The 24470-nt window shown below is 54.1% G+C and overlaps 2 non-coding genes across 2 annotated transcripts in view; both read left to right on the top strand.

Annotated features, from left to right (window-relative positions):
* Nucleotides 1-22059: 22059 nt before the first annotated feature.
* LOC143243502 (small subunit ribosomal RNA) lies at nucleotides 22060-23864 on the top strand. Its single transcript, XR_013024626.1, has one exon. It is a non-coding gene; the product is annotated as a small subunit ribosomal RNA (ribosomal RNA).
* A 587-nt stretch (nucleotides 23865-24451) lies between these two features.
* LOC143243442 (5.8S ribosomal RNA) overlaps nucleotides 24452-24470 on the top strand; it is a 154-nt gene continuing 135 nt past the window's right edge. The window contains exon 1 of the ribosomal RNA XR_013024570.1: nucleotides 24452-24470. This exon is cut by the window's right edge and continues 135 nt beyond it. This is a non-coding gene — a ribosomal RNA (5.8S ribosomal RNA).

Below are 24470 nucleotides of genomic sequence, written 5' to 3'. Positions count from 1 at the left end.
ACTGGAATCGACGATGGACGTGGCGTAAGCGTTATCGGCATGTCAGCAGGCTGTTGGCGGCAGGACTGTCGATTCGACTACCGGCACCCGCCGCCTACCGAGGTTATCGTCGGCATTTCGATTACCGGCTCCCGCCGAGTTCCCGCAGTTTCTTTCTGCCCTTCGGACAGATTGGCGGTGGAACACGCTACGACGAGTTCGACGGTACTTCGGGTACCCACGCGGAACTCTCCCGCATAAGCTCTCGCCTTTACCGCACATAGAAAAGCCGTACTTTTGAGTAGTGATGGCATTAAATGTAGTTTCCTTCTATATATATAGGGACTGGTGAGCTTGACTGGAATCGACGATGGACGTGGCGTAAGCGTTATCGGCATGTCAGCAGGCTGTTGGCGGCAGGACTGTCGATTCGACTACCGGCACCCGCCGCCTACCGAGGTTATCGTCGGCATTTCGATTACCGGCTCCCGCCGAGTTCCCGCAGTTTCTTTCTGCCCTTCGGACAGATTGGCGGTGGAACACGCTACGACGAGTTCGACGGTACTTCGGGTACCCACGCGGAACTCTCCCGCATAAGCTCTCGCCTTTACCGCACATAGAAAAGCCGTACTTTTGAGTAGTGATGGCATTAAATGTAGTTTCCTTCTATATATATAGGGGACTGGTGAGGCTTGACTGGAATCGACGATGGACGTAGCGTAAGCGTTATCGGCATGTCAGCAGGCTGTTGGCGGCAGGACTGTCGATTCGACTACCGGCACCCGCCGCCTACCGAGGTTATCGTCGGCATTTCGATTACCGGCTCCCGCCGAGTTCCCGCAGTTTCTTTCTGCCCTTCGGACAGATTGGCTGTGGAACACGCTACGACGAGTTCGACGGTACTTCGGGTACCCACGCGGAACTCTCCCGCATAAGCTCTCGCCTTTACCGCACATAGAAAAGCCGTACTTTTGAGTAGTGATGGCATTAAATGTAGTTTCCTTCTATATATAGGGGACTGGTGAGGCTTGACTGGAATCGACGATGGACGTGGCGTAAGCGTTATCGGCATGTCAGCAGGCTGTTGGCGGCAGGACTGTCGATTCGACTACCGGCACCCGCCGCCTACCGAGGTTATCGTCGGCATTTCGATTACCGGCTCCCGCCGAGTTCCCGCAGTTTCTTTCTGCCCTTCGGACAGATAGGCGGTGGAACACGCTACGACGAGTTCGACGGTACTTCGGGTACCCACGCGGAACTCTCCCGCATAAGCTCTCGCCTTTACCGCACATAGAAAAGCCGTACTTTTGAGTAGTGATGGCATTAAATGTAGTTTCCTTCTATATATAGGGGACTGGTGAGGCTTGACTGGAATCGACGATGGACGTGGCGTAAGCGTTATCGGCATGTCAGCAGGCTGTTGGCGGCAGGACTGTCGATTCGACTACCGGCACCCGCCGCCTACCGAGGTTATCGTCGGCATTTCGATTACCGGCTCCCGCCGAGTTCCCGCAGTTTCTTTCTGCCCTTCGGACAGATAGGCGGTGGAACACGCTACGACGAGTTCGACGGCACTTAGGGTAGCCACGCGGAACTCTCCCGCATAAGCTCTCGCCTTTACCGCACATAGAAAAGCCGTACTTTTGAGTAGTGATGGCATTAAATGTAGTTTCCTTCTATATATAGGGGACTGGTGAGGCTTGACTGGAATCGACGATGGACGTGGCGTAAGCGTTATCGGCATGTCAGCAGGCTGTTGGCGGCAGGACTGTCGATTCGACTACCGGCACCCGCCGCCTACCGAGGTTATCGTCGGCATTTCGATTACCGGCTCCCGCCGAGTTCCCGCAGTTTCTTTCTGCCCTTCGGACAGATAGGCGGTGGAACACGCTACGACGAGTTCGACGGTACTTGGGTACCCACGCGGAACTCTCCCGCATAAGCTCTCGCCTTTACCGCACATAGAAAAGCCGTACTTTGAGTAGTGATGGCATTAAATGTAGTTTCCTTCTATATATAGGGGACTGGTGAGGCTTGACTGGAATCGACGATGGACGTGGCGTAAGCGTTATCGGCATGTCAGCAGGCTGTTGGCGGCAGGACTGTCGATTCGACTACCGGCACCCGCCGCCTACCGAGGTTATCGTCGGCATTTCGATTACCGGCTCCCGCCGAGTTCCCGCAGTTTCTTTCTGCCCTTCGGACAGATAGGCGGTGGAACACGCTACGACGAGTTCGACGGCACTTAGGGTAGCCACGCGGAACTCTCCCGCATAAGCTCTCGCCTTTACCGCACATAGAAAAGCCGTACTTTTGAGTAGTGATGGCATTAAATGTAGTTTCCTTCTATATATATAGGGGACTGGTGAGGCTTGACTGGAATCGACGATGGACGTGGCGTAAGCGTTATCGGCATGTCAGCAGGCTGTTGGCGGCAGGACTGTCGATTCGACTACCGGCACCCGCCGCCTACCGAGGTTATCGTCGGCATTTCGATTACCGGCTCCCGCCGAGTTCCCGCAGTTTCTTTCTGCCCTTCGGACAGATAGGCGGTGGAACACGCTACGACGAGTTCGACGGTACTTCGGGTACCCACGCGGAACTCTCCCGCATAAGCTCTCGCCTTTACCGCACATAGAAAAGCCGTACTTTTGAGTAGTGATGGCATTAAATGTAGTTTCCTTCTATATATAGGGGACTGGTGAGGCTTGACTGGAATCGACGATGGACGTGGCGTAAGCGTTATCGGCATGTCAGCAGGCTGTTGGCGGCAGGACTGTCGATTCGACTACCGGCACCCGCCGCCTACCGAGGTTATCGTCGGCATTTCGATTACCGGCTCCCGCCGAGTTCCCGCAGTTTCTTTCTGCCCTTCGGACAGATTGGCGGTGGAACACGCTACGACGAGTTCGACGGTACTTCGGGTACCCACGCGGAACTCTCCCGCATAAGCTCTCGCCTTTACCGCACATAGAAAAGCCGTACTTTTGAGTAGTGATGGCATTAAATGTAGTTTCCTTCTATATATAGGGGACTGGTGAGGCTTGACTGGAATCGACGATGGACGTGGCGTAAGCGTTATCGGCATGTCAGCAGGCTGTTGGCGGCAGGACTGTCGATTCGACTACCGGCACCCGCCGCCTACCGAGGTTATCGTCGGCATTTCGATTACCGGCTCCCGCCGAGTTCCCGCAGTTTCTTTCTGCCCTTCGGACAGATAGGCGGTGGAACACGCTACGACGAGTTCGACGGCACTTAGGGTAGCCACGCGGAACTCTCCCGCATAAGCTCTCGCCTTTACCGCACATAGAAAAGCCGTACTTTGAGTAGTGATGGCATTAAATGTAGTTTCCTTCTATATATATAGGGGACTGGTGAGGCTTGACTGGAATCGACGATGGACGTGGCGTAAGCGTTATCGGCATGTCAGCAGGCTGTTGGCGGCAGGACTGTCGATTCGACTACCGGCACCCGCCGCCTACCGAGGTTATCGTCGGCATTTCGATTACCGGCTCCCGCCGAGTTCCCGCAGTTTCTTTCTGCCCTTCGGACAGATAGGCGGTGGAACACGCTACGACGAGTTCGACGGCACTTAGGGTAGCCACGCGGAACTCTCCCGCATAAGCTCTCGCCTTTACCGCACATAGAAAAGCCGTACTTTTGAGTAGTGATGGCATTAAATGTAGTTTCCTTCTATATATATAGGGGACTGGTGAGGCTTGACTGGAATCGACGATGGACGTGGCGTAAGCGTTATCGGCATGTCAGCAGGCTGTTGGCGGCAGGACTGTCGATTCGACTACCGGCACCCGCCGCCTACCGAGGTTATCGTCGGCATTTCGATTACCGGCTCCCGCCGAGTTCCCGCAGTTTCTTTCTGCCCTTCGGACAGATAGGCGGTGGAACACGCTACGACGAGTTCGACGGCACTTAGGGTAGCCACGCGGAACTCTCCCGCATAAGCTCTCGCCTTTACCGCACATAGAAAAGCCGTACTTTGAGTAGTGATGGCATTAAATGTAGTTTCCTTCTATATATAGGGGACTGGTGAGGCTTGACTGGAATCGACGATGGACGTGGCGTAAGCGTTATCGGCATGTCAGCAGGCTGTTGGCGGCAGGACTGTCGATTCGACTACCGGCACCCGCCGCCTACCGAGGTTATCGTCGGCATTTCGATTACCGGCTCCCGCCGAGTTCCCGCAGTTTCTTTCTGCCCTTCGGACAGATTGGCGGTGGAACACGCTACGACGAGTTCGACGGTACTTCGGGTACCCACGCGGAACTCTCCCGCATAAGCTCTCGCCTTTACCGCACATAGAAAAGCCGTACTTTTGAGTAGTGATGGCATTAAATGTAGTTTCCTTCTATATATAGGGGACTGGTGAGCTTGACTGGAATCGACGATGGACGTGGCGTAAGCGTTATCGGCATGTCAGCAGGCTGTTGGCGGCAGGACTGTCGATTCGACTACCGGCACCCGCCGCCTACCGAGGTTATCGTCGGCATTTCGATTACCGGCTCCCGCCGAGTTCCCGCAGTTTCTTTCTGCCCTTCGGACAGATTGGCCGTGGAACACGCTACGACGAGTTCGACGGTACTTCGGGTACCCACGCGGAACTCTCCCGCATAAGCTCTCGCCTTTACCGCACATAGAAAAGCCGTACTTTTGAGTAGTGATGGCATTAAATGTAGTTTCCTTCTATATATAGGGGACTGGTGAGCTTGACTGGAATCGACGATGGACGTAGCGTAAGCGTTATCGGCATGTCAGCAGGCTGTTGGCGGCAGGACTGTCGATTCGACTACCGGCACCCGCCGCCTACCGAGGTTATCGTCGGCATTTCGATTACCGGCTCCCGCCGAGTTCCCGCAGTTTCTTTCTGCCCTTCGGACAGATAGGCGGTGGAACACGCTACGACGAGTTCGACGGTACTTCGGGTACCCACGCGGAACTCTCCCGCATAAGCTCTCGCCTTTACCGCACATAGAAAAGCCGTACTTTTGAGTAGTGATGGCATTAAATGTAGTTTCCTTCTATATATAGGGGACTGGTGAGCTTGACTGGAATCGACGATGGACGTGGCGTAAGCGTTATCGGCATGTCAGCAGGCTGTTGGCGGCAGGACTGTCGATTCGACTACCGGCACCCGCCGCCTACCGAGGTTATCGTCGGCATTTCGATTACCGGCTCCCGCCGAGTTCCCGCAGTTTCTTTCTGCCCTTCGGACAGATAGGCGGTGGAACACGCTACGACGAGTTCGACGGTACTTCGGGTACCCACGCGGAACTCTCCCGCATAAGCTCTCGCCTTTACCGCACATAGAAAAGCCGTACTTTTGAGTAGTGATGGCATTAAATGTAGTTTCCTTCTATATATAGGGGACTGGTGAGGCTTGACTGGAATCGACGATGGACGTGGCGTAAGCGTTATCGGCATGTCAGCAGGCTGTTGGCGGCAGGACTGTCGATTCGACTACCGGCACCCGCCGCCTACCGAGGTTATCGTCGGCATTTCGATTACCGGCTCCCGCCGAGTTCCCGCAGTTTCTTTCTGCCCTTCGGACAGATAGGCGGTGGAACACGCTACGACGAGTTCGACGGTACTTCGGGTACCCACGCGGAACTCTCCCGCATAAGCTCTCGCCTTTACCGCACATAGAAAAGCCGTACTTTGAGTAGTGATGGCATTAAATGTAGTTTCCTTCTATATATAGGGGACTGGTGAGGCTTGACTGGAATCGACGATGGACGTGGCGTAAGCGTTATCGGCATGTCAGCAGGCTGTTGGCGGCAGGACTGTCGATTCGACTACCGGCACCCGCCGCCTACCGAGGTTATCGTCGGCATTTCGATTACCGGCTCCCGCCGAGTTCCCGCAGTTTCTTTCTGCCCTTCGGACAGATAGGCGGTGGAACACGCTACGACGAGTTCGACGGTACTTCGGGTACCCACGCGGAACTCTCCCGCATAAGCTCTCGCCTTTACCGCACATAGAAAAGCCGTACTTTTGAGTAGTGATGGCATTAAATGTAGTTTCCTTCTATATATAGGGGACTGGTGAGGCTTGACTGGAATCGACGATGGACGTGGCGTAAGCGTTATCGGCATGTCAGCAGGCTGTTGGCGGCAGGACTGTCGATTCGACTACCGGCACCCGCCGCCTACCGAGGTTATCGTCGGCATTTCGATTACCGGCTCCCGCCGAGTTCCCGCAGTTTCTTTCTGCCCTTCGGACAGATAGGCGTGGAACACGCTACGACGAGTTCGACGGTACTTCGGGTACCCACGCGGAACTCTCCCGCATAAGCTCTCGCCTTTACCGCACATAGAAAAGCCGTACTTTTGAGTAGTGATGGCATTAAATGTAGTTTCCTTCTATATATAGGGGACTGGTGAGGCTTGACTGGAATCGACGATGGACGTGGCGTAAGCGTTATCGGCATGTCAGCAGGCTGTTGGCGGCAGGACTGTCGATTCGACTACCGGCACCCGCCGCCTACCGAGGTTATCGTCGGCATTTCGATTACCGGCTCCCGCCGAGTTCCCGCAGTTTCTTTCTGCCCTTCGGACAGATAGGCGGTGGAACACGCTACGACGAGTTCGACGGTACTTCGGGTACCCACGCGGAACTCTCCCGCATAAGCTCTCGCCTTTACCGCACATAGAAAAGCCGTACTTTTGAGTAGTGATGGCATTAAATGTAGTTTCCTTCTATATATAGGGGACTGGTGAGGCTTGACTGGAATCGACGATGGACGTGGCGTAAGCGTTATCGGCATGACAGCAGTCTGTTGGCGGCAGGACTGTCGATTCGACTACCGGCACCCGCCGCCTACCGAGGTTATCGTCGGCATTTCGATTACCGGCTCCCGCCGAGTTCCCGCAGTTTCTTTCTGCCCTTCGGACAGATAGGCGGTGGAACACGCTACGACGAGTTCGACGGCACTTAGGGTAGCCACGCGGAACTCTCCCGCATAAGCTCTCGCCTTTACCGCACATAGAAAAGCCGTACTTTTGAGTAGTGATGGCATTAAATGTAGTTTCCTTCTATATATAGGGGACTGGTGAGGCTTGACTGGAATCGACGATGGACGTGGCGTAAGCGTTATCGGCATGACACCAGTCTGTTGGCGGCAGGACTGTCGATTCGACTACCGGCACCCGCCGCCTACCGAGGTTATCGTCGGCATTTCGATTACCGGCTCCCGCCGAGTTCCCGCAGTTTCTTTCTGCCCTTCGGACAGATAGGCGGTGGAACACGCTACGACGAGTTCGACGGCACTTAGGGTAGCCACGCGGAACTCTCCCGCATAAGCTCTCGCCTTTACCGCACATAGAAAAGCCGTACTTTTGAGTAGTGATGGCATTAAATGTAGTTTCCTTCTATATATAGGGGACTGGTGAGGCTTGACTGGAATCGACGATGGACGTGGCGTAAGCGTTATCGGCATGTCAGCAGGCTGTTGGCGGCAGGACTGTCGATTCGACTACCGGCACCCGCCGCCTACCGAGGTTATCGTCGGCATTTCGATTACCGGCTCCCGCCGAGTTCCCGCAGTTTCTTTCTGCCCTTCGGACAGATTGGCCGTGGAACACGCTACGACGAGTTCGACGGTACTTCGGGTACCCACGCGGAACTCTCCCGCATAAGCTCTCGCCTTTACCGCACATAGAAAAGCCGTACTTTTGAGTAGTGATGGCATTAAATGTAGTTTCCTTCTATATATAGGGGACTGGTGAGCTTGACTGGAATCGACGATGGACGTGGCGTAAGCGTTATCGGCATGTCAGCAGGCTGTTGGCGGCAGGACTGTCGATTCGACTACCGGCACCCGCCGCCTACCGAGGTTATCGTCGGCATTTCGATTACCGGCTCCCGCCGAGTTCCCGCAGTTTCTTTCTGCCCTTCGGACAGATTGGCGTGGAACACGCTACGACGAGTTCGACGGTACTTCGGGTACCCACGCGGAACTCTCCCGCATAAGCTCTCGCCTTTACCGCACATAGAAAAGCCGTACTTTTGAGTAGTGATGGCATTAAATGTAGTTTCCTTCTATATATAGGGGACTGGTGAGGCTTGACTGGAATCGACGATGGACGTGGCGTAAGCGTTATCGGCATGTCAGCAGGCTGTTGGCGGCAGGACTGTCGATTCGACTACCGGCACCCGCCGCCTACCGAGGTTATCGTCGGCATTTCGATTACCGGCTCCCGCCGAGTTCCCGCAGTTTCTTTCTGCCCTTCGGACAGATAGGCGGTGGAACACGCTACGACGAGTTCGACGGTACTTCGGGTACCCACGCGGAACTCTCCCGCATAAGCTCTCGCCTTTACCGCACATAGAAAAGCCGTACTTTTGAGTAGTGATGGCATTAAATGTAGTTTCCTTCTATATATAGGGGACTGGTGAGGCTTGACTGGAATCGACGATGGACGTGGCGTAAGCGTTATCGGCATGACACCAGTCTGTTGGCGGCAGGACTGTCGATTCGACTACCGGCACCCGCCGCCTACCGAGGTTATCGTCGGCATTTCGATTACCGGCTCCCGCCGAGTTCCCGCAGTTTCTTTCTGCCCTTCGGACAGATAGGCGGTGGAACACGCTACGACGAGTTCGACGGCACTTAGGGTAGCCACGCGGAACTCTCCCGCATAAGCTCTCGCCTTTACCGCACATAGAAAAGCCGTACTTTTGAGTAGTGATGGCATTAAATGTAGTTTCCTTCTATATATAGGGGACTGGTGAGGCTTGACTGGAATCGACGATGGACGTGGCGTAAGCGTTATCGGCATGACACCAGTCTGTTGGCGGCAGGACTGTCGATTCGACTACCGGCACCCGCCGCCTACCGAGGTTATCGTCGGCATTTCGATTACCGGCTCCCGCCGAGTTCCCGCAGTTTCTTTCTGCCCTTCGGACAGATAGGCGGTGGAACACGCTACGACGAGTTCGACGGCACTTAGGGTAGCCACGCGGAACTCTCCCGCATAAGCTCTCGCCTTTACCGCACATAGAAAAGCCGTACTTTGAGTAGTGATGGCATTAAATGTAGTTTCCTTCTATATATAGGGGACTGGTGAGGCTTGACTGGAATCGACGATGGACGTGGCGTAAGCGTTATCGGCATGTCAGCAGGCTGTTGGCGGCAGGACTGTCGATTCGACTACCGGCACCCGCCGCCTACCGAGGTTATCGTCGGCATTTCGATTACCGGCTCCCGCCGAGTTCCCGCAGTTTCTTTCTGCCCTTCGGACAGATTGGCCGTGGAACACGCTACGACGAGTTCGACGGTACTTCGGGTACCCACGCGGAACTCTCCCGCATAAGCTCTCGCCTTTACCGCACATAGAAAAGCCGTACTTTTGAGTAGTGATGGCATTAAATGTAGTTTCCTTCTATATATAGGGGACTGGTGAGCTTGACTGGAATCGACGATGGACGTAGCGTAAGCGTTATCGGCATGTCAGCAGGCTGTTGGCGGCAGGACTGTCGATTCGACTACCGGCACCCGCCGCCTACCGAGGTTATCGTCGGCATTTCGATTACCGGCTCCCGCCGAGTTCCCGCAGTTTCTTTCTGCCCTTCGGACAGATTGGCCGTGGAACACGCTACGACGAGTTCGACGGCACTTAGGGTAGCCACGCGGAACTCTCCCGCATAAGCTCTCGCCTTTACCGCACATAGAAAAGCCGTACTTTTGAGTAGTGATGGCATTAAATGTAGTTTCCTTCTATATATAGGGGACTGGTGAGGCTTGACTGGAATCGACGATGGACGTAGCGTAAGCGTTATCGGCATGTCAGCAGGCTGTTGGCGGCAGGACTGTCGATTCGACTACCGGCACCCGCCGCCTACCGAGGTTATCGTCGGCATTTCGATTACCGGCTCCCGCCGAGTTCCCGCAGTTTCTTTCTGCCCTCGGACAGATAGATAGGTGTGGAACACGCTACGACGAGTTCGACGGTACTTCGGGTACCCACGCGGAACTCTCCCGCATAAGCTCTCGCCTTTACCGCACATAGAAAAGCCGTACTTTTGAGTAGTGATGGCATTAAATGTAGTTTCCTTCTATATATAGGGGACTGGTGAGGCTTGACTGGAATCGACGATGGACGTGGCGTAAGCGTTATCGGCATGACACCAGTCTGTTGGCGGCAGGACTGTCGATTCGACTACCGGCACCCGCCGCCTACCGAGGTTATCGTCGGCATTTCGATTACCGGCTCCCGCCGAGTTCCCGCAGTTTCTTTCTGCCCTTCGGACAGATAGGCGGTGGAACACGCTACGACGAGTTCGACGGCACTTAGGGTAGCCACGCGGAACTCTCCCGCATAAGCTCTCGCCTTTACCGCACATAGAAAAGCCGTACTTTTGAGTAGTGATGGCATTAAATGTAGTTTCCTTCTATATATAGGGGACTGGTGAGGCTTGACTGGAATCGACGATGGACGTGGCGTAAGCGTTATCGGCATGACACCAGTCTGTTGGCGGCAGGACTGTCGATTCGACTACCGGCACCCGCCGCCTACCGAGGTTATCGTCGGCATTTCGATTACCGGCTCCCGCCGAGTTCCCGCAGTTTCTTTCTGCCCTTCGGACAGATAGGCGGTGGAACACGCTACGACGAGTTCGACGGCACTTAGGGTAGCCACGCGGAACTCTCCCGCATAAGCTCTCGCCTTTACCGCACATAGAAAAGCCGTACTTTTGAGTAGTGATGGCATTAAATGTAGTTTCCTTCTATATATAGGGGACTGGTGAGGCTTGACTGGAATCGACGATGGACGTGGCGTAAGCGTTATCGGCATGTCAGCAGGCTGTTGGCGGCAGGACTGTCGATTCGACTACCGGCACCCGCCGCCTACCGAGGTTATCGTCGGCATTTCGATTACCGGCTCCCGCCGAGTTCCCGCAGTTTCTTTGCCCTTCGGACAGATTGGCCGTGGAACACGCTACGACGAGTTCGACGGTACTTCGGGTACCCACGCGGAACTCTCCCGCATAAGCTCTCGCCTTTACCGCACATAGAAAAGCCGTACTTTTGAGTAGTGATGGCATTAAATGTAGTTTCCTTCTATATATAGGGGACTGGTGAGCTTGACTGGAATCGACGATGGACGTAGCGTAAGCGTTATCGGCATGTCAGCAGGCTGTTGGCGGCAGGACTGTCGATTCGACTACCGGCACCCGCCGCCTACCGAGGTTATCGTCGGCATTTCGATTACCGGCTCCCGCCGAGTTCCCGCAGTTTCTTTCTGCCCTTCGGACAGATTGGCCGTGGAACACGCTACGACGAGTTCGACGGCACTTAGGGTAGCCACGCGGAACTCTCCCGCATAAGCTCTCGCCTTTACCGCACATAGAAAAGCCGTACTTTTGAGTAGTGATGGCATTAAATGTAGTTTCCTTCTATATATATAGGGGACTGGTGAGGCTTGACTGGAATCGACGATGGACGTGGCGTAAGCGTTATCGGCATGACACCAGTCTGTTGGCGGCAGGACTGTCGATTCGACTACCGGCACCCGCCGCCTACCGAGGTTATCGTCGGCATTTCGATTACCGGCTCCCGCCGAGTTCCCGCAGTTTCTTTCTGCCCTTCGGACAGATAGGCGGTGGAACACGCTACGACGAGTTCGACGGCACTTAGGGTAGCCACGCGGAACTCTCCCGCATAAGCTCTCGCCTTTACCGCACATAGAAAAGCCGTACTTTTGAGTAGTGATGGCATTAAATGTAGTTTCCTTCTATATATAGGGGACTGGTGAGGCTTGACTGGAATCGACGATGGACGTGGCGTAAGCGTTATCGGCATGACACCAGTCTGTTGGCGGCAGGACTGTCGATTCGACTACCGGCACCCGCCGCCTACCGAGGTTATCGTCGGCATTTCGATTACCGGCTCCCGCCGAGTTCCCGCAGTTTCTTTCTGCCCTTCGGACAGATAGGCGGTGGAACACGCTACGACGAGTTCGACGGCACTTAGGGTAGCCACGCGGAACTCTCCCGCATAAGCTCTCGCCTTTACCGCACATAGAAAAGCCGTACTTTTGAGTAGTGATGGCATTAAATGTAGTTTCCTTCTATATATAGGGGACTGGTGAGGCTTGACTGGAATCGACGATGGACGTGGCGTAAGCGTTATCGGCATGTCAGCAGGCTGTTGGCGGCAGGACTGTCGATTCGACTACCGGCACCCGCCGCCTACCGAGGTTATCGTCGGCATTTCGATTACCGGCTCCCGCCGAGTTCCCGCAGTTTCTTTCTGCCCTTCGGACAGATTGGCCGTGGAACACGCTACGACGAGTTCGACGGTACTTCGGGTACCCACGCGGAACTCTCCCGCATAAGCTCTCGCCTTTACCGCACATAGAAAAGCCGTACTTTTGAGTAGTGATGGCATTAAATGTAGTTTCCTTCTATATATAGGGGACTGGTGAGCTTGACTGGAATCGACGATGGACGTAGCGTAAGCGTTATCGGCATGTCAGCAGGCTGTTGGCGGCAGGACTGTCGATTCGACTACCGGCACCCGCCGCCTACCGAGGTTATCGTCGGCATTTCGATTACCGGCTCCCGCCGAGTTCCCGCAGTTTCTTTCTGCCCTTCGGACAGATTGGCCGTGGAACACGCTACGACGAGTTCGACGGTACTTCGGGTACCCACGCGGAACTCTCCCGCATAAGCTCTCGCCTTTACCGCACATAGAAAAGCCGTACTTTTGAGTAGTGATGGCATTAAATGTAGTTTCCTTCTATATATAGGGGACTGGTGAGCTTGACTGGAATCGACGATGGACGTAGCGTAAGCGTTATCGGCATGTCAGCAGGCTGTTGGCGGCAGGACTGTCGATTCGACTACCGGCACCCGCCGCCTACCGAGGTTATCGTCGGCATTTCGATTACCTGCTCCCGCCGAGTTCCCGCAGTTTCTTTCTGCCCTTCGGACAGATAGGCGGTGGAACACGCTACGACGAGTTCGACGGCACTTAGGGTAGCCACGCGGAACTCTCCCGCATAAGCTCTCGCCTTTACCGCACATAGAAAAGCCGTACTTTTGAGTAGTGATGGCATTAAATGTAGTTTCCTTCTATATATATAGGGACTGGTGAGGCTTGACTGGAATCGACGATGGACGTGGCGTAAGCGTTATCGGCATGACACCAGTCTGTTGGCGGCAGGACTGTCGATTCGACTACCGGCACCCGCCGCCTATCGAGGTTATCGTCGGCATTTCGATTACCGGCTCCCGCCGAGTTCCCGCAGTTTCTTTCTGCCCTTCGGACAGATAGGCGGTGGAACACGCTACGACGAGTTCGACGGCACTTAGGGTAGCCACGCGGAACTCTCCCGCATAAGCTCTCGCCTTTACCGCACATAGAAAAGCCGTACTTTTGAGTAGTGATGGCATTAAATGTAGTTTCCTTCTATATATAGGGGACTGGTGAGGCTTGACTGGAATCGACGATGGACGTAGCGTAAGCGTTATCGGCATGTTAAAACGTTGCCGCCGACTAACCCCAATGGCCTCATTGCCTCTAGGAGAGATTCGCGATCGATCACGCGACGCGTCCGTTGGCGGGGTTGTGGAGGACGATGCGGACACTACCCGGTAGTTTTTAGGACGTTACGTGTACCTTTTCGCTCAAAACTGAGGACCAATTTGACGCAACTCAGGGTTGCGATGCGGAACTTGCCCGCATAGGCTCTCGCCTTTTACCGCACTTTCAAAAGCCGTACTAATGGGTTCTGATGGCATTAAATGTAGTTTCCTTCTATATATAGGGAGCATAGTCTGTCTGAGACGGACTTCAAAGGGAGGACGGCTTTAAGAAATTTTCTCCCATATAGAGTGATGCCAAAGACGGCATGGATGTGAGGCGAGTTCGGTGAAATTTGGAAAGTGGGAGGAAATGGCAAAATCAGTTTGATAGTTAGAAACGTTGTTTTTCAGCGTTCATTTTCACCACTTTTTCACTCAAAACTGAGGACCAATTTGACGCAACTCAGGGTTGCGATGCGGAACTTGCCCGCATAGGCTCTCGCCGTTTACCGCACTTTCAAATGCCGTACTAATGGGTTCTGATGGCATTAAATGTAGTTTCCTTCTCTATATAGGGGGCATAGTCTGTCTGAGACGGACCTGAAAGGGAGTACGACTTTAAGAAATTTTCTCCCGTATAGAGTGATGCCAAAGACGGCATGGATGTGAGGAGAGTTCGGTGAAATTTGGAAAGTGGTAGGAAATGGCAAAATCAGTTTGATAGTTAGAAACGTTGTTTTTCAGCGTTCATTTTCACCACTTTTTCACTCAAAACTGAGGACCAATTTGACGCAACTCAGGGTTGCGATGCGGAACTTGCCCGCATAGGCTCTCGCCTTTTACCGCACTTTCAAAAGCCGTACTAATGGGTTCTGATGGCATTAAATGTAGTTTCCTTCTATATATAGGGAGCATAGTCTGTCTGAGACGGACTTCAAAGGGAGGACGGCTTTAAGAAATTTTCTCCCGTATAGTGTGATGCCAAAGACGGCATGGATGTGAGGCGAGTTCGGTGAAATTTGGAAAGTGGGAGGAAATGGCAAAATCAGTTTGATAGTTAGAAACGTTGTTTTCAGCGTTCATTTTCACCACTTTTCACTCAAAACTGAGGACCAATTTGACGCAACTCAGGGTTGCGATGCGGAACTTGCCCGCATAGGCTCTCGCCGTTTACCGCACTTTCAAATGCCGTACTAATGGGTTCTGATGGCATTAAATGTAGTTTCCTTCTCTATATAGGGGGCATAGTCTGTCTGAGACGGACCTGAAAGGGAGTACGACTTTAAGAAATTTTCTCCCGTATAGAGTGATGCCAAAGACGGCATGGATGTGAGGAGAGTTCGGTGAAATTTGGAAAGTGGGAGGAAATGGCAAAATCAGTTTGATAGTTAGAAACGTTGTTTTCAGCGTTCATTTTCACCACTTTTCACTCAAAACTGAGGACCAATTTGACGCAACTCAGGGTTGCGATGCGGAACTTGCCCGCATAGGTTCTCGCCTTTACCGCACTTTGAAATGCCGTACTAATGGGTTCTGATGGCATTAAATGTAGTTTCCTTCTCTATATAGGGGCATAGTCTGTCTGAGACGGACCTGAAAGGGAGTACGACTTTAAGAAATTTTCTCCCGTATAGAGTGATGCCAAAGACGGCATGGATGTGAGGAGAGTTCGGTGAAATTTGGAAAGTGGGAGGAAATGGCAAAATCAGTTTGATAGTTAGAAACGTTGTTTTCAGCGTTCATTTTCACCACTTTTCACTCAAAACTGAGGACCAATTTGACGCAACTCAGGGTAGCGATGCGGAACTATTCCGCTTGGTCCCTTGCCTTTACCGCACTTTGAAATGCCGTACTAATGGGTTCTGATGGCATTAAATTTAGTTTCCTTCTCTATATAGGGGCATAGTCTGTCTGAGACAGGATTGTAACATTGTGTTAAGCCTCCTCTCACCTTTTAACCCGGCGTGCCCGGGACCTGTGGGCTGGTCACGGCCCGTTTCCACACAGGTGGTGAGTACTAGCGAAAACGACTGCCGATAGTGTTAAGAAATGGCCGAACAAAGAATGTAAGAGGCCGAGAGATATTGAATGAACGAACGTAATGGTGGATTGAAACAATATATTGGAGCGAAAAGAATGTTGCGAGAAGTGATGGTTTTAAGAACACTGTGCGGCGTTTTCCTAGTAAGTTTGTCGTTCTACCCGTCTCGGTGGATTCGGCACCACCTGTAACGGTGGTTTTTGACGTGCCTCGGTGGAAGAGGTTACTGTCGTAAAATATATGGGTAGCTGTTTCCCGTTCCCTCTCGGTCCGTGCGGGGATAAAAGCAGTACGTGCGTTCGACCGCACGCCTACGAGTTAATCCGAGCGATTAGCCGGTCTCAGTCAGAGACACACGGGATGCTGGACCCGCAGCGTGCTCTGCACGAGTCGTTGAATTTCAGCTTGTCAAACCAAGGGTCCGAGCGGCCCTTCCCTTTCACGGGGCATGTTATTTACGGTGACTGTTTCCCTTTCTCTCGTTCCGAGCGGGGATAAAAGCAGTACGTGCGTTCGACCGCACCCCTACGTGTTAATCAGAGCGATTAGCCGGTCTCAGTCAGAGACACACGGGATGCTGGACCCGCAGCGTGCTCTGCACCAGCCGTTGAATTTCAGCATGTCAAACCAAGGGTCCGAGCGGCTCTTCCCTTTCACGGGGCAAGTCAATAACGGTGACTGTTTCCCTTTCCCTCTCGGTCCGAGCGGGGATAAAAGCAGTACGTGCGTTCGACCGCACCCCTACGTGTTAATCCGAGCGATTAGCCGGTCTCAGTCAGAGACACACGGGATGCTGGACCCGCAGCGTGCTCTGCACCAGCCGTTGAATTTCAGCATGTCAAACCAAGGGTCCGAGCGGCTCTTCCCTTTCACGGGGCAAGTCAATAACGGTGACTGTTTCCCTTTCCCTCTCGGTCCGAGCGGGGATAAAGCAGTACGTGCGTTCGACCGCACCCCTACGTGTTAATCCGAGCGATTAGCCGGTCTCAGTCAGAGACACACGGGATGCTGGACCCGCAGCGTGCTCTGCACGAGCCGTTGAATTTCAGCATGTCAAACCAAGGGTCCGAGCGGCTCTTCCCTTTCACGGGGCAAGTCAATAACGGTGACTGTTTCCCTTTCCCTCTCGGTCCGAGCGGGGATAAAAGCAGTACGTGCGTTCGACCGCACGCCTACGAGTTAATCCGAGCGATTAGCCGGTCTCAGTCAGAGACACACGGGATGCTGGACCCGCAGCGTGCTCTGCACGAGTCGTTGAATTTCAGCTTGTCAAACCAAGGGTCCGAGCGGCCCTTCCCTTTCACGGGGCATGTTATTTACGGTGACTGTTTCCCTTTCCCTCTCGTTCCGAGCGGGGATAAAGCAGTACGTGCGTTCGACCGCACGCCTACGAGTTAATCCGAGCGATTAGCCGGTCTCAGTCAGAGACACACGGGATGCTGGACCCGCAGCGTGCTCTGCACGAGCCGTTGAATTTCAGCATGTCAAACCAAGGGTCCGAGCGGCTCTTCCCTTTCACGGGGCACGTCAATAATATCGGTGACTGTTTCCCTTTCCTCTCGGTCCGAGCGGGGATAAAAGCAGTACGTGCGTTCGACCGCACGCCTACGAGTTAATCCGAGCGATTAGCCGGTCTCAGTCAGAGACACACGGGATGCTGGACCCGCAGCGTGCTCTGCACGAGTCGTTGAATTTCAGCTTGTCAAACCAAGGGTCCGAGCGGCCCTTCCCTTTCACGGGCATGTTATTTACGGTGACTGTTTCCCTTTCCCTCTCGGTCCGAGCGGGGATAAAAGCAGTACGTGCGTTCGACCGCACGGCTACGAGTTAATCCGAGCGATTAGCCAGTCTCATTAAGAGACACACGGGATGCTGGACCCGCAGCGTGCTCTGCACGAGCCGTTGAATTTCAGCATGTCAAACCAAGGGTCCGAGCGGCTCTTCCCTTTCACGGGGCACGTGAACAACGGTGACTGTTTCCCTTTCCCTCTGTCCGAGCGGGGATAAAGCAGTACGTGCGTTCGACCGCACGCCTACGAGTTAATCCGAGCGATTAGCCGGTCTCAGTCAGAGACACACGGGATGCTGGACCCGCAGCGTGCTCTGCACGAGCCGTTGAATTTCAGCTTGTCAAACCAAGGGTCCGAGCGGCCCTTCCCTTTCACGGGGCACGTCAATAACGGTGACTGTTTCCCTTTCCCTCTCGGTCCGAGCGGGGATAAAAGCAGTACGTGCGTTCGACCGCACGCCTACGAGTTAATCCGAGCGATTAGCCGGTCTCAGTCAGAGACACACGGGATGCTGGACCCGCAGCGTGCTCTGCACGAGTCGTTGAATTTCAGCTTGTCAAACCAAGGGTCCGAGCGGCCCTTCCCTTTCACGGGGCATGTTATTTACGGTGACTGTTTCCCTTTCCCTCTCGGTCCGAGCGGGGATAAAAGCAGTACGTGCGTTCGACCGCACGCCTACGAGTTAATCCGAGCGATTAGCCGGTCTCAGTCAGAGACACACGGGATGCTGGACCCGCAGCGTGCTCTGCACGAGCCGTTGAATTTCAGCATGTCAAACCAAGGGTCCGAGCGGCTCTTCCCTTTCACGGGGCACGTCAATAACGGTGACTGTTTCCCTTCCCTCTCGGTCCGAGCGGGGATAAAGCAGTACGTGCGTTCGACCGCACGCCTACGAGTTAATCCGAGCGATTAGCCGGTCTCAGTCAGAGACACACGGGATGCTGGACCCGCAGCGTGCTCTGCACGAGTCGTTGAATTTCAGCTTGTCAAACCAAGGGTCCGAGCGGCCCTTCCCTTTCACGGGGCATGTTATTTACGGTGACTGTTTCCCTTTCCTCTCGGTCCGAGCGGGGATAAAAGCAGTACGTGCGTTCGACCGCACGCCTACGAGTTAATCCGAGCGATTAGCCGGTCTCAGTCAGAGACACACGGGATGCTGGACCCGCAGCGTGCTCTGCACGAGCCGTTGAATTTCAGCATGTCAAACCAAGGGTCCGAGCGGCTCTTCCCTTTCACGGGGCACGTCAATAACGGTGACTGTTTCCCTTTCCCTCTCGGTCCGAGCGGGGATAAAAGCAGTACGTGCGTTCGACCGCACGCCTACGAGTTAATCCGAGCGATTAGCCGGTCTCAGTCAGAGACACACGGGATGCTGGACCCGCAGCGTGCTCTGCACGAGTCGTTGAATTTCAGCTTGTCAAACCAAGGGTCCGAGCGGCCCTTCCCTTTCACGGGGCATGTTATTTACGGTGACTGTTTCCCTTTCCTCTCGGTCCGAGCGGGGATAAAAGCAGTACGTGCGTTCGACCGCACGCCTACGAGTTAATCCGAGCGATTAGCCGGTCTCAGTCAGAGACACACGGGATGCTGGACCCGCAGCGTGCTCTGCACGAGCCGTTGAATTTCAGCATGTCAAACCAAGGGTCCGAGCGGCTCTTCCCTTTCACGGGGCACGTGAACAACGGTGACTGTTTCCCTTTCCCTCTCGGTCCGAGCGGGGATAAAAGCAGTACGTGCGTTCGACCGCACCCCTACGAGTTAATCCGAGCGATTAGCCGGTCTCAGTCAGAGACACACGGGATGCTGGACCCGCAGCGTGCTCTGCACGAGTCGTTGAATTTCAGCATGTCAAACCAAGGGTCCGAGCGGCTCTTCCCTTTCACGGGGCACGTGAACAACGGTGACTGTTTCCCTTCCCTCTCGGTCCGAGCGGGGATAAAGCAGTACGTGCGTTCGACCGCACGCCTACGAGTTAATCCGAGCGATTAGCCGGTCTCAGTCAGAGACACACGGGATGCTGGACCCGCAGCGTGCTCTGCACGAGTCGTTGAATTTCAGCTTGTCAAACCAAGGGTCCGAGCGGCCCTTCCCTTTCACGGGGCATGTTATTTACGGTGACTGTTTCCCTTTCCCTCTCGGTCCGAGCGGGGATAAAAGCAGTACGTGCGTTCGACCGCACGCCTACGAGTTAATCCGAGCGATTAGCCGGTCTCAGTCAGAGACACACGGGATGCTGGACCCGCAGCGTGCTCTGCACGAGCCGTTGAATTTCAGCTTGTCAAACCAAGGGTCCGAGCGGCCCTTCCCTTTCACGGGGCACGTCAATAACGGTGACTGTTTCCCTTTCCCTCTCGGTCCGAGCGGGGATAAAGCAGTACGTGCGTTCGACCGCACGCCTACGAGTTAATCCGAGCGATTAGCCGGTCTCAGTCAGAGACACACGGGATGCTGGACCCGCAGCGTGCTCTGCACGAGTCGTTGAATTTCAGCTTGTCAAACCAAGGGTCCGAGCGGCCCTTCCCTTTCACGGGGCATGTTATTTACGGTGACTGTTTCCCTTTCCTCTCGGTCCGAGCGGGGATAAAGCAGTACGTGCGTTCGACCGCACGCCTACGAGTTAATCCGAGCGATTAGCCGGTCTCAGTCAGAGACACACGGGATGCTGGACCCGCAGCGTGCTCTGCACGAGCCGTTGAATTTCAGCATGTCAAACCAAGGGTCCGAGCGGCTCTTCCCTTTCACGGGGCAAGTCAATAACGGTGACTGTTTCCCTTTCCCTCTCGGTCCGAGCGGGGATAAAAGCAGTACGTGCGTTCGACCGCACGCCTACGAGTTAATCCGAGCGATTAGCCGGTCTCAGTCAGAGACACACGGGATGCTGGACCCGCAGCGTGCTCTGCACGAGTCGTTGAATTTCAGCTTGTCAAACCAAGGGTCCGAGCGGCCCTTCCCTTTCACGGGGCATGTTATTTACGGTGACTGTTTCCCTTTCCTCTCGTTCCGAGCGGGGATAAAAGCAGTACGTGCGTTCGACCGCACGCCTACGAGTTAATCCGAGCGATTAGCCGGTCTCAGTCAGAGACACACGGGATGCTGGACCCGCAGCGTGCTCTGCACGAGCCGTTGAATTTCAGCATGTCAAACCAAGGGTCCGAGCGGCTCTTCCCTTTCACGGGGCACGTCAATATCGGTGACTGTTTCCCTTTCCCTCGGTCCGAGCGGGGATAAAAGCAGTACGTGCGTTCGACCGCACGCCTACGAGTTAATCCGAGCGATTAGCCGGTCTCAGTCAGAGACACACGGGATGCTGGACCCGCAGCGTGCTCTGCACGAGTCGTTGAATTTCAGCTTGTCAAACCAAGGGTCCGAGCGGCCCTTCCCTTTCACGGGGCATGTTATTTACGGTGACTGTTTCCCTTTCCCTCTCGGTCCGAGCGGGGATAAAAGCAGTACGTGCGTTCGACCGCACGGCTACGAGTTAATCCGAGCGATTAGCCAGTCTCATTAAGAGACACACGGGATGCTGGACCCGCAGCGTGCTCTGCACGAGCCGTTGAATTTCAGCATGTCAAACCAAGGGTCCGAGCGGCTCTTCCCTTTCACGGGGCACGTGAACAACGGTGACTGTTTCCCTTTCCCTCTCTGTCCGTGTGGGGATAAAAGCAGTACGTGCGTTCGACTGCACCCCTACGAGTTAATCCGAGCGATTAGCCGGTCTCAGTCAGAGACACACGGGATGCTGGACCCGCAGCGTGCTCTGCACGAGCCGTTGAATTTCAGCATGTCAAACCAAGGGTCCGAGCGGCTCTTCCCTTTCACGGGGCACGTGAACAACGGTGACTGTTTCCCTATCCCTCTCGGTCCGAGCGGGGATAAAAGCAGTACGTGCGTTCGACCGCACGCCTACGAGTTAATCCGAGCGATTAGCCGGTCTCAGTCAGAGACACACGGGATGCTGGACCCGCAGCGTGCTCTGCACGAGTCGTTGAATTTCAGCTTGTCAAACCAAGGGTCCGAGCGGCCCTTCCCTTTCACGGGGAATGTTATTTACGGTGAATGTTTCCCTTTCCCTCTCGGTCCGAGCGGGGATAAAAGCAGTACGTGCGTTCGACCGCACGCCTACGAGTTAATCCGAGCGATTAGCCGGTCTCAGTCAGAGACACAAGGGATGCTGGACCCGCAGCGTGCTCTGCACGAGCCGTTGAATTTCAGCTTGTCAAACCAAGGGTCCGAGCGGCCCTTCCCTTTCACGGGGCACGTCAATAACGGTGACTGTTTCCCTTTCCCTCTCGGTCCGAGCGGGGATAAAGCAGTACGTGCGTTCGACCGCACGCGTACGAGTTAATCCGAGCGATTAACGATTGTCTTTGTTACGAAAGACGTTCTGTTCCCACTGCTGATGCGACGAGTTTCGGGTAACCATGCCGAGACATCGGAATATGCATCATTTTCGATATAGCTTAGTGTGGGTTGAGCTGTCCTCCGAAGGTCGGTTCTTCCTGATACGCCCTAGTTTGTTTCGTTTTATCGGAACTGTTGTTTTGGAGAACTCGTACTCTAGAGTGTGTAAGAGGTCTGTCTCGTGATTGGTGACACGAAGTAGACAGAGAACGGCAGGCGTGTATCTAGCCACGCGTCTGCCGATTCGAGAGTGGTGTTTCTACTCGCCGTTGGAGCGGGTGGCTTGCACCGAACGAGAAAAGATACCTGGTTGATCCTGCCAGTAGTCATATGCTTGTCTCAAAGATTAAGCCATGCATGTCTAAGTACATGCCGAAATAAGGTGAAACCGCGAATGGCTCATTATCCAGCCGTTGTTCCTTAGATCGTACTTTCCTACTTGGATAACTGTGGTAATTCTAGAGCTAATACATGCAACAAAGCTCCGACCTCACGGGACGAGCGCATTTATTAGACCAAGACCAATCGGACCTCGGTCCGCAAATGATGGTGACTCTGGATAACTTTTGGCTGATCGCACGGTCTAGCACCGGCGACGCATCTTTCAAGTGTCTGCCTTATCAACTGTCGATGGTAGGTTATGCGCCTACCATGGTCGTAACGGGTAACGGGGAATCAGGGTTCGATTCCGGAGAGGGAGCCTGAGAAACGGCTACCACATCCAAGGAAGGCAGCAGGCGCGCAAATTACCCACTCCCAGAACGGGGAGGTAGTGACGAAAATAACGATACGGGACTCTATCGAGGCCCCGTAATTGGAATGAGTACACTCTAAATCCTTTAACGAGGATCTATTGGAGGGCAAGTCTGGTGCCAGCAGCCGCGGTAATTCCAGCTCCAATAGCGTATATTAAAGTTGTTGCGGTTAAAAAGCTCGTAGTTGGATCTCAGTTCTAGACAGGGGGTCCGCTTTGGCGGTTACTTCCTGGCCTAAACATCCTGCCGGTTTTCCCTCGGTGCCCTTGATTGAGTGTCTTGGGTGGCCGGCAAGTTTACTTTGAAAAATTAGAGTGCTCAAAGCAGGCGAAACGCCTGAATAATGGTGCATGGAATAATGGAATAGGACCTCGGTTCTATTTTGTTGGTTTTCGGAACACGAGGTAATGATTAAGAGGGACAGACGGGGCATTCGTATTGCGACGCTAGAGGTGAAATTCTTGGACCGTCGCAAGACGAACTACTGCGAAAGCATTTGCCAAGAATGTTTTCATTAATCAAGAACGAAAGTTAGAGGTTCGAAGGCGATCAGATACCGCCCTAGTTCTAACCATAAACGATGCCAACCAGCGATCCGCCTGAGTTCCTCAAACGACTCGGCGGGCAGCTTCCGGGAAACCAAAGTGTTTGGGTTCCGGGGGAAGTATGGTTGCAAAGCTGAAACTTAAAGGAATTGACGGAAGGGCACCACCAGGAGTGGAGCCTGCGGCTTAATTTGACTCAACACGGGAAACTCACCCGGCCCGGACACTGGAAGGATTGACAGATTAAGAGCTCTTTCTTGATTCAGTGGGTGGTGGTGCATGGCCGTTCTTAGTTGGTGGAGCGATTTGTCTGGTTAATTCCGATAACGAACGAGACTCTAGCCTATTAAATAGACGACTGATCACACGTGTCGGTCGATCTTCTTAGAGGGACAAGCGGCGTTTAGCCGCACGAGACAGAGCAATAACAGGTCTGTGATGCCCTTAGATGTCCGGGGCCGCACGCGCGCTACACTGAAGGAATCAGCGTGTGATTGCCCCTGTCCGGTAGGACTGGGTAACCCGTTGAACCTCCTTCGTGATAGGGATAGGGGCTTGTAATTATTCCCCTTGAACGAGGAATTCCCAGTAAGCACGAGTCATCAGCTCGTGTTGATTACGTCCCTGCCCTTTGTACACACCGCCCGTCGCTACTACCGATTGAATGATTTAGTGAGGTCTTCGGACTGGCTGCTGGAGCGGCTTTCGGGTCGCGCCTGTGTGCCGGAAAGATGACCAAACTTGATCATTTAGAGGAAGTAAAAGTCGTAACAAGGTTTCCGTAGGTGAACCTGCGGAAGGATCATTATCGGGGATGTAGAGAGTGCCCAGCTCGGCCCGTCTTGCCGGCAGGGATTCCCCACTCCAAACAAAGACTCTCTCTGAACAATACCCGGAGACCGCCGGACCGTCCGCGAAAGGGGTCCGCGTAGCACATGGTTAATACGTGTGTTTGGTCTCGCCGCGGTGGCTCTCCCGCATCCAGTGGGATGAGAGCTAGAACGTTCAGGTACCTATATGCTCGCGTCAGGTGAACCCCGTAGCGGGTGTCCGAGCCACGGCGCTTGTGCTGACGCGAGGTGTAACCGTGTTTGGTCCTCTGCCCCGTCAGGGTAGGAAACGTAAGGGTTACGCGAGCACGCGGGCTCTGTTTCCTCGCGGGGCCAAACTCGGCTGCTAGGTTTAATGAGGCCCCTTAGTCTTTAGAAGGGGCCCGCCTGCTTCATGTGATAAAGTCTCGAAACTGAAAATCCACCGTCGGCGGGTGGTGAGGAAATATTAAGGAGCCCCGAGCGGGGTTCCTTGTGGCAAACAGGAGAGGCTGCACGTCTCTCCATTTCCTCCAGTTCGAGAATGTGGTCTTTAATTGAAACAGGAATTGACGGAAAGATTCACGACTCTAAGCGGTGGATCA

This window comes from Tachypleus tridentatus, unplaced genomic scaffold, assembly GCF_004210375.1.
Source record: "Tachypleus tridentatus isolate NWPU-2018 unplaced genomic scaffold, ASM421037v1 Hic_cluster_2, whole genome shotgun sequence".
Classification (NCBI taxonomy): Eukaryota; Metazoa; Arthropoda; class Merostomata; order Xiphosura; family Limulidae; genus Tachypleus; species Tachypleus tridentatus.
This window is presented reverse-complemented; position numbering and strand designations above follow the sequence as displayed.